At 34.4% G+C, this 14,475-nt stretch overlaps 1 long non-coding RNA gene across 1 annotated transcript; it reads left to right on the top strand.

Annotated features, from left to right (window-relative positions):
* The first annotated feature begins 12,362 nt into the window (after window positions 1-12,362).
* On the top strand, window positions 12,363-13,106 carry LOC109191756. Its single transcript, XR_002055973.1, has 2 exons — window positions 12,363-12,883; window positions 12,924-13,106. It is a non-coding gene; the product is annotated as an uncharacterized LOC109191756 (long non-coding RNA).
* Window positions 13,107-14,475: the final 1,369 nt, after the last annotated feature.

Below are 14,475 nucleotides of genomic sequence, written 5' to 3'. Positions count from 1 at the left end.
GAAAAGGCAAACCGAAGGCAGAAATTCATGAAAGACAAACAGATAACAATGGATGTAGTAGGAAACTTTATGGAGTACAAACCTTATGAAGAAGGTAGTGGGAAACGTTTTGAGGGTTGCAATGTTCCTACCTGGCTGAAGACAAAGGACAACTACACTAGACAACATCACATAAGCACCCAAAACGAAAGAATAAAAAGGCAAAATAGAGAACTATGAGAGAAACACGAAGAAGAAGCCCGAATAAGAGAACATGAGCTGAAGGAAAGAGAGAGAGAGAGAGAGTAAAGAAGCTTATTGAAGATCTCACGAAAGTCACCAAACACTCTGAGCATGGTGTCATCTACAATGCAGCTTTCAAAGTACATGCCAAGTCTGGAAAGAGCTACAAAGAAGGAATGAATGCCTTTGAACTCATCTCTTGGTGGAAAGCTGGAGTAATTGCAGGAGCAAATATTCGGGACGCCTACAACAATTACATAAGTCTCAACATTCGAGGAAAACACGAAGATCTAGTCAAGACAAATCTAATCAGGATCTTCAGAGAACGAATCAACAAGGAAATAGACACTGACAGAATGATCAAGCAGCAAGATGAAAGGGATATTCGTGAACGAGAAAAAGCAAAGCTACAGAAGTCGAATCCTCTAGATGTGTAAGATGCTTTTCTTTATGTTTATCTTAAAAAGTTTTTGTAATCATCTTTTTCCTTATATAAAGTACTCGTTATTACACATCTCGTGTGACTTGTCTGAGTTACTTGTCCTTGTCTTACTTATTATTTGCTCTTATCTAGAAAAGACTTGTAAACTCTTGAGTTTGGCTGATTTGTAATAGAAAATCCGTTATGGAACTTTTTATCAGCCTTATAAGAAGAGTATAGGTTTTGGCATCATCAAAAAGGGGGAAATTGTTAGGAACACTTGTATTAGGATTTTGATGATACCAATGTAACCTAGAAAGTAGACCCCTAACCGTTATCTTTTTTCATCGCCGCTTTCGTCTTAGACGAAAGCTGCCATAACTCACATGTAATTCGTGTTAAGCTAGTCAAACACACGAAGACGAGTTATGTTTAGTTGTTAGGGTTATCAAGACGAAAGAAGACACGAAGCATGAAGCAACAACAACGAAAGTTAACCAGGAGTTGTCATTGAACACGAAAGGACAGTCTTATTGATGAAAATCCTTCAAGACTTTCCTTCTCACCAATAGCAAGAGGAATGTCTCCACTGTCTGACTTGACAACATCCTAGGATCAAAAGGACCTCAACTTGTGGGACACGCATACCAAGGAGCATTAAATAAAGATGTACTATTTCCTGAAGCTAAAGGACAAAACCCTAAGGTTCTCCATGCCATCAACGGCTACAAGGTACAACCTCATTAATGGAGCATTTAATGAGGGAAGCTCCCCGATCCTTATCTACTAGACAATAGGTTTGAAAATTTCATCTCCCTCCAACGGGTGAAATTTTCCTCACCTATATAAACCCACCTTCATCAACTAAGAAGGTGCTGGTTCTTATCACTAGATCTATACATACGCAAAAGCTCTTAAACGCTCTCAGCTCTCTCAAGCTTTTGTGAACCAGTGTTAAGGTGCAAAGATACTTGAAGAAGTTCATTGATCCTTATCTACCTTAAAGAAGTCTTGCCATTAGTACGAAGCAATCATTCCTCGACAGTCAAGACTTCATCGCGTTGGAGAAATCAGAAATCTCTTTCTACCAACCTCAACTCTGAAGAAAAAGTTGATAGAGGCGGAGTAAACTCGAGGAGTTGAAAAACCTACGAAGGCTGTCCGGCTTAGTGATCAAGGAAGTCTTTGTGTAATTGTACTAACGAGTGATAGTGCAATCCTTCCATAAGTTGTGGAAGAAGAGTGGAGTAGGAAAAGTTGGCCGAACCACTATAAAACTCTCGTCTCCCTATCTCTTTACTTACGCTTGTCATTTATGCATCATACTATTTTCACGACATTACCGAAAGTTCTCTTTATAACAAAAACTCGTGCAAAGTAAATAAACGAACTCAATATTTCCGCTGCGCCGAAACACCGAAAGGTTGTTTTTAGGGCAAAACACGAAGAGAGTCTATTCACCCCCCCTCTAGACTCTCGCTACAACTCTATCGGGACCAACAGTTTGTTTGCGTATCCAAGACCGACGACTTTTGCTTGGATATATATATATATATATATATATATATATATATATATATATATATATATATATAGGCGTGCTCAGGTGAGAACGGGAGTTTTGGAAAGAACTAAGAACCAATCGCAGCTGTCCACGTGTTTAGATTTAACGAATCAGATGTAATTTTAAAAAATGACGTGGTACATTTTCGTAAATAACTCAAACTTTGGTGCAAGTAAAATGTGTTAAAAGTGTAAGGAACTGGTGCATGTTTGCACTTCAATGTTCAATTATTTACGAAATTACCACCGCGTTTGTTTTTTTAAATTCGTGTTTCTGATCCGTTAGATCTAGACACGTGGGCGGCTGTGAGTGGTTCTTAGTTCTCTCCCGGACAATGGTTGATCCAAGAATTTTCTCTAGTGGGGGCAACACTTTAAAATAAAACGGATAGTTTGAAGAAAAAAAATGAAACACTTAAGAAGTATAGCTATAAATATTGTTAGATATGAACGAAAAATAAAGCACATCAAAACTTTATAAAAATATTCATAACAAAATATGAAACATAATTAGTTTGATAAAATAATTCGAATACACATCTCATTATTAAAAAAATAAAAAGGTTATATGTGTGTGTAAAAAATCTCACCATTAATTAATATTTAAAAATCATAAAGAAACTATTATAAAAAAAATCATAAAGAAACGGTGTGTCTGTGTTGCAATCCATGCATGTGTTTTAAACCACGCCTTTTGCAAGCTGATCTAACACCTCTATGGTTTACTATTATCAATTTTCTTCTACTTATTAAAATCATGTACTATATATACATATATACATACAAGAATTATATATGGGGTGGGAGTGGGTGAGTGGGGGCAACTGCCCCACAGCCCCCATTGTAGGTCCGCCCTTGCTCCCGGACAACCCGTTCTCACCTGAACAGTATCATATATATATATATACATATATATATATATATATATATATATATATATATATATATATATTAGAAATATAAATGATTCTTGTAGCTCTTCATTGAATATATAATTCTTCATAATTTAGTTAGTTTAATTAGTTTAGTGTGTTGGGTAAAACTTTGGAAGAGTTGTTATTACATATAGTAATACGGCGTTTGGTTGGAGAGGGGGAATTACGTGGGAAAAGAATTGCAATTGTATGGGAGATGAATTATTGGGAATAAAGTGGGAATTTAAATTCCAGTGTTTGATTTACAGGAATAGAATTACTGAGAATTTCAATTCCAATGTTTGGTATACATGGGAATTGAAAGGGAATAAGTAGTATAAAGTCCAAAATGTTTATTGTTATTATCAGACATTAATTTTAGGTTAAAAAAACAAGTGGTAGTTTTGACGCATCACTTTCTTTTTTATTCCTAAAATCCCAAAAATTAAAATCTCAGGAGGGACATGAGATTTTAATTTCATAAAAATGGGAAAATTACAATTTCATAGAATTGCAATTCCTTTCAACTAAGTAAAGAAATTTTGTGACCTTTGAAATTAGATGAGAATTAAGTAGGAAAGGAATTTAAATTCCCTTCCACCAAACACCCTGTAAATGTCGGAAGCTTAAATTTTACATTTGATAAATGGTCGCAATATAATGTGCATTAATTATGAGGGGAGCAGAGGAGCGATGACTGAAGAGCTAGTCTTTCTACAATAATATTAAGTAGCTAGGATACGTATGTACGTATGCGTAACTTACCGTGTTTATTTACTAGATCAAAGTATACTAGTTCTAGTCATGAGAGTGTTGATGGGGGATAACATACGGTGTGGACTTGTGAGTCCTACCTTAGTTTTATCTTAAGTTTGAATTGCAAATTTAAGAATCATGTACTATTTACTATTTCTATTATAAAAATTGGCGGAATGTTATAAAGTATTTATTAATAATGTGGACATTATGAGTAGCTTTTGTAACAGTTGTAACGCTCATATTTATATCTATCATTTACTGCTTTCCGTTACAAATGTATTATATATATATCTTCCTTGTACTCAAATGATGAATTGGTATAATGGAATCTTTACTCCTCTTTCACCCATATATCTTGTTCTATATTTTACTTTTATCTTTTATATTATTGATACAAACGCTACAACTCACCGGTTAGGAGCTAAAGGCCAACGGGCACAAACAACATTACAACACGTTATCAGCACGCTCTTTGGTGAATGGTATGTTGATTTTCTAAATTAACATTACTAATTGTTAAAATTGTCAATAAATTGCATGTTTACATTATGAAATCATGTTCATATGGAATATATATGCTTTCCTGCTCTCAGAAATATACATGCAATTTGCATTGGTAAATTATGAATGTTTGTATATGCTGTTATATATAAATATTTCCTTTATGCTTTCGAATAGGAAATCGGTGCAATATTACTGAGATTGACATAGGATCAATGAAATATGAAAATTCAGAATATACAATTATACATGGATGGAAATCTATAAACAGACTGTTTTTTTCTTTCTACTTTTTCGAAATATTCAAAAAAAAAAAAAATACATAAAGACCTTTTTTTCGAAAATTCAACAGAAAAGGGAAGAGTTTTTTTATTTCGAAAATACCTTCTTTTCTCTCTTCTTCTTTGCGTTGCCACCAGTTTTTTTTGTTATTTCCATCGTCGGTGGCCCGTTCCTTCTTTCCCGGGGAGGTTCGCGTCGCGGGGGAGATCGGTTGCAATGTTAGACATAAAATTTGCACCAAACTCTGGACTAAGAACAGATCGCTTATCTCTGAAAGTATTAAAATAAAAATTCCAGAATCCGGTCTCGTTCTTCATCAGCACTCCTAAGGATTTCAAGAGAGAAATTCTAAGAAGGCAGTTGTATATAGATTTGCTAGAGTGAAACGGATAATTACCGCCTGATGAGTACGTAAGACGGCGATGCCGTCCAGCGGCTCGGAGCGGCTGGGTGAACATCCTGCGACCCGGTGCGGTGGATAGGCCGGCGGCACACTGCTGCGATCGTCCGGCAGAAGGCGGAGGCGCGGCGCTCCAGCAGAGCGTCACGGCGTGAAGCTCCGGCTGAGGGTGAAGGCGGTGCTGGACCTCGGTTTCCGGCCGGTTCTTCTCCCTTCGATCTCTCTCACCTTCGATCTGTTCTCTCCCCTTCGATCTGCTAATGTTTGAGATAATGGGGATGAAGCTGGCTGCGCCGGGTCTAGATATGGGCCTGGCCCATTCAATAAAATTGGGTCTGTTTGTTTTTATAAAATTCTTTGTTATATATGTTTGTCTAAATTGTTTTAGGCTTACAATTTGACATTTTCAAGAATTGAAAAGTGTTATCTTAAAATTGTTATTCAAATTATTATTTGAATTTTACTATAGTATATGCTCATACATTAAATTGTTATTGTTGTGCAATTTATTTGCTTGATATGATTTTATGAGTTCATATGCATATGTTGTCCTTTTAAGCATAAATAGTTTTATTATTATGCGAATGTCAAATTATTCTTTAGAAGTGGATCCTCATTTTTAGGCAGCCTTGGTATATATAATTTTTTTTGCAAAATTTCGATCTTGGCTGCTATCATCGAGTGTGAATTCACTGAGCTTGGTTTCAACGGGAGCAATTACTTAGAAGTCCACGAGCGATGAGGCTTGGAAAGCTAAAAGCCCTAATTTTTCCTCTTTTTTTTCCTCGCCACCATATGAACCATGACCTGAAAAATGAATACTTTTCTGAAAAAGGATTCCTTTGCCTTATAAAAATCCCTGAAGGATAGTTTTAACTAGCAAATATTCCTAGCCCTTATTTAGACACAATTTGATTGACTTAACTTGAGATTTCAAGATTTCTAAAGTCAGTGATTGATTATAATTTGGCTTTACACAAAATTGTGTCCCAATTTAACTCTGCACCTGTGCCCGAAGCACACAATGTTGCTCATTCATGCAACACCAAGAGGGGCCGAGGAAGAGGTCGCGATAGGAATCAAGGCAAAGGTGGCAACAGTAACTCCCGAAACCATAATACACAGCAATATGATCCAACTCGTCGAGGACAACCACTTTCATACAATTTGAACTCTGGCCCAACAACGAGTATGCTTCAAGTGCGGGTGTACAGGGCACTGATCAAGTACGTGCCACACCTCGAAGCATTTTGTTGAAAACTACCAACAGATTATAAAATCACGATAATGAGAAACAAAAGGTTTAATCCAACCATGCTGCATTGCCTGAAGCAAACACTCTTGTTGGTAATAATGTTGATCTACTGAAACACGAGCTCAAGGTTTGATCATTATCTACAAACCTCTAACTTCTTCCTTCCATTTTATAAATGTTTTCTATTGTGGGCTCCAGAAGAGCGTCACTCATACTACCTAAGGGTACTTGTTTAAAAATAAAAATAAAAAAACACTCATACACCCTTAATGAAAAGAACGTTGCTTCATATGATCATAATTCTGGCCCAACAGTAAATATGCTTCAATTGTTGGTTAAAAAGGCACCGATCACGTGCGTGCCACATCCCGAAGCATTTTGTTGAAACCTAAATGAACATCACAACGTTGAATCCAATCAAAGTTGCCTTGCCTGAAGCAAACGCTCTTGTTGGTTATATTGATGACCTACTTTTTTCATTCAACATCATTTCAGTGATGTTTTATTTTGGAAGATCTTTATACAAACATCTAACTTCTTCCTGCAATTATTGATAAGGTTTCTTTGTGGGTTCCGGTAGAGCTTCACTTTTACTCCATCCTTCATCCGATCAAATATCCTTCATCTGAGTAGACATATGTTACTCGTTCTTCATCATCTAAAAAGAAGGATATGATCTAGTATCTTATGGATAATGCCTAATTTTCGGATTATCCTATGAACTTCGTCCTTTTTCGACGATTATTATATGACATTAAGCATTAAGGCAGAGTATCAAGTACCTTATGCTCTTACCCAAATGGTTTAGCTAATTAATAAAGTTATGACTTATTACTAAACCCATTATTTTTCAAAATTTCAATGTGCCGGATACTTGGTGGGGAAATGCAATATTTATGCTAAAAATTTCGACACACTGCATATCCTTATTCCCCTTTCTATCTAATACGTGGTTTTCAAAAAACATTTCCCAAATCTGCGTTTCTATTCTTATGAATGCAGTCCAATCTATTACATAACCACCAAAGCGTATCCATCTAAACCTCAATCTATTGTCTCCAATATTTAAAGCCCCTAAGAGAGACGTGATGGATACGCTGACTGCATGAAGATCAGTTCACGACATTAGGGGGAGATATGATCAAAATTAAAATGAAATGCCGAGAAATTTCATGAAATGATCTTCAAAAATTAAATCCACGTATCAATTAGACTGAACTGGAAGTTCAGAAAGAAATCAAGAAATCAAACATATCTGCCAAATAAATCTATTTCATAAAAAGAGTGACTAGGTTCCATATACATTCCCCAAAATTTGGACCATAAATATCTATCGATACTCCTTGACGCCAGAAGTGCGGCACATAGAAAAATAAAGAATTGATGTCACTCTTGAAAATCTTAGAGCTCTTGAAAATCTTAAAAAAGTTATATCTTTATAACGATCGTCCAGAAGACGAGAAAACCCAGAAATTTATAAGGTGCACCAAATATTCATAATACTGGGTTGCGGAACAACCAGATATAAATATCCTTGGGAAATGACTATAATCTGGTTAACTTTGAAAATTACTTTTAGATATATATGGGAGAAATTCTTGAAAATATTATAAGTTGTCGACAACACAGTTGCCTTCAAAATTGCTCATATTATATGACAATCTGGATCCAGAGTTAGGTGCCAGAAGCGCCTAGATTGATTAACGTATAAAGAGAGCAATTAAAGGCATATATAGCTCAACTCGCTAATATATTCCTTTTATACACCATTGAAGTATTAACCCTGTAGGTTACAAATGGTGTTTGTATAAAGGAAAAACAAGAATGACAAGGTGGTGAGATATAAAGCGAGTCTGAAGCCTAAGGGTTCATGCAGAAACCCATAATCAAGTATACTCTCCCATGATGAATATCATCAAAAGTTCCGCTACATAATTGGCAGAATAATAAATTTAGATATGCAATTTATTAAAATCATGACCTAGAAATTATGGGTCATTAGACACTAATGTACATGTTTATATGAAAATCCTTGATGGATTTATAATTCTCAAAAATGATAGAGAGTAAATATCACAACACGTTTGTTGTTGAAGTACAATTGCTTTACTCAACCTTAAAATAGTGAAGCAATTGATTGAGTAATTTCCTCCTAAAATAAGGAAATTATAGAAATAAATATGTACCATTAGGTACTTATTAAGGGGCTTATTGTAAAAATAAAGGAGATGGAAAATCAAGTATTATCTCGACCTGTAGATCGAGCATTTCCTTAAAAGGAATTTCATATACTAATGTCTAAATAATCTCCCGAAGTAGATAAAGGACCATTTTAACCTAAAAGGATAATTCAGGACCAGAAGTCCGCTGCTTCAAAACATCATTTTTTTTAATACCTTTTCTTTGAGATAGATAGTTCCCAAATTCACATATTATTTTTGTAATTTATAAAGAGTGATTTGGTGATTCTCCTAGAAAGAAAAGGAAATGATGTCAATTAATATCCTTAGGGTATAAAATACGTCTTTCGAGAAGTCATTTGAATATTGGCATTGTGTTAAATGTCATGACTTGGACTGATATATTATAAATCAATCATTACTTGTTCTTATAGATGTACTTTGTACATTTTCATCTCATCTACTATGCTCTCGCTTTGTTATAGAGATTGTTAAATTATGAGATGAGATCAAGAATAGCAAATCAAGGTACAAATATTCATATTGATGTCTTTTTTGACATGAAGTCATCATACTTGGACAAATAAACGTATATAGTTTTCATGATATAAACTCCAGAAGAGTGATAAAATATTTGTCAAGAAGATTTGCTCTAGTGACAAGTTAGCAAATGTATACCTACAGAATATCTATGAGATTGATATGCGTGGGTAAAGAAAATTATTATATTTAGGGGGAGCAACAAAATATAAACTATAAATAATTTTTATTGGTCCAGATGATCATGAGAAAATATGATAAAATCTAATGACAATCCTGAAGATTGTACCACATCCCTTGATAAATTCTAATGACAATCCTGAAGATTGTACCATATCCCTTCTCTTTTGAAACAATGATTTTACTTTAAACAATGTAGAATTTGAAGATTGTTATCTTCAGGGGGAGACGAGAAGTACATTCACTCGAGTCAATCTTGTAGATTGATCAATCCTGTAGATTGGGTCTTAAAAGGACTAATAGTTGCACTTTTTGCAGCGTGTATATTCACTCGAATCAATCCTGTAGATTGGATCTTAAAAGGACTAATAATTATAATTTTTGTAGCATATACATACCATGTACTCTTTTCCTCACTAGGTTTTTCCCAATGGGTTTTTCTAGTGTGGTTTTTAACGAGGCACGAGTATGATATAGTAATGTCAATTGGGGTGTTGCAAATATATAAATACTTAAATAGACGAACCCCGAAATCCTGAAGATTATGCCTTGAAGGCTTACGGTTGTACTCTTTTTCCCTTAACTAAGTTTTTCCCACAGGGTTTTCTTAAGTTATGGTTTTTAATGAGGCAACCCGTACCATATATGATTCTGCAAATATCATGTACTCTTTTCTTCAACTAGGTTTTTCCCACATGGTTTTCCTAGTGAAGTTTTTAACGAGGCATGAATGTATTCAAATATACCATCTATATACCTTGTACTATTTTCTTGTCTAGGTTTTTCCCACAGGGTTTTCCTAGCAAGTTTTTAACGAGGCAAGGTCATGGATACATAATGTCCAAGGGAGAGTGTTATAAAGTATTTATTAATAATGTGGACATTATGAGTAGCTTTTGTAACAGTTGTAACGCTCATATTTATATCTATCATTTACTGCTTTCCGTTACAAATGTATTATATATATATCTTCCTTGTACTCAAATGATGAGTTGGTATAATGGAATCTTTACTCCTCTTTCACCCATATCTCTTGTTCTATATTTTACTTTTATCTTTTATATTATTGATACAAACGCTACAACTCACCGGTTAGGAGCTAAAGGCCAACGGGCACAAACAACATTACAACACGGAAGAGATAAATTGCATGCTTTAATACAAATGAAGGAGAAAGTATTAATTATGACATGGTGAGAAAGCTAGTATGACCAATTTGATCATGATATAATTAGAACGAACTTAATTTCTTAACATGCCTTCACTCGAGTAAGAATCAAATTAAGTTGCCCGTATGAGCAGCTCAACTGGTCATAGTGGTGAATTTTTAGAAGAATAATCAAACTAAGCTAGTTAACTTTGTGTGCATTATGAGATGAGAATTAGTCTCATAATAGTTGAATAACATAATGATGTAAGTAATAAAAATAAAATCAAGGAGTTGTATGTACATGTTTCATTTTGAGAAAAATGCAATTTTAATCCCTCAATTATTTGTTATTAGTGATTTTAGTCCTTAACTTTTTACTATGTCATATATACCTCTAACTTTTCAAAAAATTAAAGGTGCATTTTTAAAATCTAGAGCAACCAAACTATTAAACTCTATTAAAATTTTACTTAGTTCATGGATATTTAAAAATTTTATTATCTTTGTTCTTTATAACATTGTCAGTTTTTTCGTATTTCATCTGCAAAATAGAAATTTGACAACATTTTTCACTAAATTTTCCATTTTCAATTGTGGCAGATTGTGACTATATTTTTCTTACATGGCCTTGTTAAAATCATATTTTCTTATTTTACAAATGAAATATCGAGACTAAACAAGATTATATAATTAAAGAAAAACATTAAAAAGTACTAAAACTATGTACTAAATAAAATGTTAATAGTTTAATAGTTTTGTTGCTTTTTTGAAGAGTTAGGCATGTATATATCACAACAGTAAAAAGATTATCGCCTAAAATCACAAACAAGTAGGGGTGGGAATAGGCCAGGCCCCTTGTAGGGGCCTACGTCCGGGCCTAATTAAGGCCTATCTAGGCCTAGCTCGTTTAGTAAAAAGGCCGGGCTTGAGCCAATTTCGAAAGCCTATTAAACTATACAGGCCAGGCCTATATTTACCAAGCTCGGCCTTCAGGCCTACAGGCCTGGCCTATATATATATATATATATATATATATATATATATATATATATATATATATATATATATATATATATATATATATATATATATATATATATAATTTATTTATTTATTTATTTACAATATAACCTCAAATATAATTACCAAACTCTAACTATCCACCTCCAAATTTTCATTCTAAATTATGATTCAACTATAAATATTGTTGTTAATCCTGATGTAAGTGTTTTTATTGTTTAATTCTTTTATTAACTGTTCTTATTGTCATAATATTTCATAAAATGTCGCAACTTAATTATGTGATTTGATTGCTAATTATTTGTGAGACCATATAGGATAACAAACAATAATACAATTGAATTTATTTCTAAACATGTTAACGCGCATGTTGTAGCCGTGACTTGTTTTATTTTATTTTATTTTATATTTAATGCTATTATATTTGCATTGTGTGTATGTACTTATGTATTAGTTTTGTATTAGGTATATTTCTTAAATTATTTAGATATATACTTATTAAAGTTTTAAAAAAGTTTTAACATATAGGCTTTAAATAGGCTCAAATAGGATTTACTTTGAAGCCTTTTTAATGGCCTAAATATTAAATAGGACTTTTAAAAAGGCTTCAGGTCAGACCATGCCAACTGTAGGCTCAGGCTTGAACCTAACAAAAAGCCTACATACAAGCTCAGGCCTAGCCTTTAGATTTTCGTAACAGGCCCACAGGTCTAGTTTTCTAAAAATCGGCTTGGCTTGGCCTGTTTTCACCCTACTAACAAGGAACAATTAAGAGACTAAAAATACATTTTTCCTTTTACTTCTTTTGAATGCGCGTGGAATTGAAGACGTTAGTTACGTTTCTGTCTATGAATAGTAAGAGTAATTTGATGGAAGGTACAATAGCTAAATAAAAATGGTGAGTTTTATATATGATCTCAACTCTCAAGTCCCATTGCGTTGAATCATTCCACACCTACAAATTAAACATTACTATCATTTCTTCACACTATAAATATAAACCCAGGGCACAAGAAGCTAAGTATCAGTCTTCTTTAGTTCTGCAATTCACCGCTCAAGCTCAAAATGGAAGGGTATATCTATCCGCCGCCGCAGCAACCTCATCAATTTGGATATTATAACCCACCGCCTCCACAGCATCCGCCGCCCGGATATTATCACCCACCGCCACCGCCACCGCCACCACCACCGCCGTATCATCAATACCCTCCGCCGCCACCCGCATATTATCAACAACCCGCAATGCTGCATCAGTATCCTTCGCCGCCGGGATATTATCCTCCGCCACCGGCGGCTGTGCACCACCACCCGCCACCGCCGTATCATCAATACCCCTCACCACACGCATATTATTACCCACCGGCCGGCACTGCACCTCAGACATCTCCACACAAGACGTCTACCTTTGGCCCCTTTGGGAAACTAGCTGGGCAGATAGTAGGAGGCCTCGGACTTGGAATAGCGGCTAATGCAATCAGCGGAGCTATTTAGCAACAGTGTGATCAGATCAGAGGTCAACTAAAACTTGGATTTTAGTTTTTAAAAGTGATAAGCTAAGTTTGCTTTAAATTTTGTCATTTCAAGAGTATTTCCTTGTACTAAAAAGTGATACGTCTTATTCTAAATGCATTATGTTTTTCATTTTAACAACTATTTAATTTACAATTGAAATGTAATAGTTCTTCTTTTAAAATTAAGGTATTATCCTTTATTTGAAAAGTGAAAAGTAATATTTCTTTTATCCGAATGAGTTCGACCATTGTTTTTCTTTGGGTGTCAGTTTTCATTTGCGATTTATTGAACAACCAATGTATATATATATATATATATATATATATATATATATATATATATATATATATATATATATTTGACATTAAAATATCAATGTTTAATTATTATCCTAAGGGATATAAAGTCCCATTTTAAAAAAATGAAAAATGCTTTTTTTTTCCTCTTAAATTTTCTCTCTTGATGTGACTTCTATCCATTAGATGTCCATAAATTGGTAACCACGAGTATTTAGTTACCAATTATCGCCTTCCATTTAGACTTGTGACCTTGCGATTTTCCATTTTTTTTCTTACTCCAGCTTGGTAGACTTGAGTGACCGTGAAATTGTGAAATTATATGGTGATGAGGGAGGAGGCAAAGACCTAGACTAGAGTTAGACTTTTGTGTCAAAGACCTTGTGATCGAGCGACATAACTGTGGCTCTTCTAAATGGGAGGTCACATGTTCGACTTTTTGTGCTTTAGTAGGTTGAGAAAGTATGTATATAGATAGACAAATACTATATTGTAACAGAGTCAGTGTCAGTACAGTACTAAATGAATGATTTTTTTTGGTTGAATTATATTTTCAGACAATTGTCAAGGATCTTGTGGTCCAGTAACACAAAGTTATATTCTTATATGGGAGGTTGTAAGTTCGAGCCTTAGTGGAGACAGATACTGCAATGTAACAGAGTCAATAATACTCAAAAAAGAAAAAAAAAAATTCCAGACAATTAATTCAAAAGGGACATCCGAAGTCTCATTCACACATTATGGGTTTAGAATATAATAAATAAATGGGAAAATGGTCAAATAGGCCATCGAACTTTAGCTTAAAAGTCAATTAGACCCCTAAACATTTTAAAGGTGCAATTACACCCATCAATAATTCATTTAGGTGCAATGAAGCCCAAAAACAAATTAATGACCTGCTATCACAGGTCATTAGAGTTCATGCCATCTTTCGGCAAAAAAAAGTGACCGGATAAATTTTCGGCAAAAAAAAAAGAAGTGACCGGCGACTGATGAACGGTCGCCGGCGGTCATTTTTTCGCCGGAAATTTTGTCTGTCACTTTTTTGTTTGCCGAAAATTTCGTCAGAAGGTGGCCTGAACCTAATGACCTGTGATAGCAGGTCATTAACTTGTTTTTGGGCTTCATTGCACCTAAATGAATTGTTGATGGGTGTAATTTCACCTTTAAAAAGTTTAAGGACCCAATTGACTTTTAAGTTAAAGTTTGAGGGCCTATTTGACCATTTTCCCTAAATAAATTGATTCCTTGCAACTTAATTAAAATTCAGCTACATACAA

The sequence above is a fragment of the Ipomoea nil genome, unplaced genomic scaffold (assembly GCF_001879475.1).
Source record: "Ipomoea nil cultivar Tokyo-kokei standard unplaced genomic scaffold, Asagao_1.1 scaffold0207, whole genome shotgun sequence".
Taxonomy (NCBI): Eukaryota; Viridiplantae; Streptophyta; class Magnoliopsida; order Solanales; family Convolvulaceae; genus Ipomoea; species Ipomoea nil.
The sequence above is the reverse complement of the archived record's forward strand: the minus strand, read 5'-3'. Positions and strand labels throughout refer to the sequence as shown.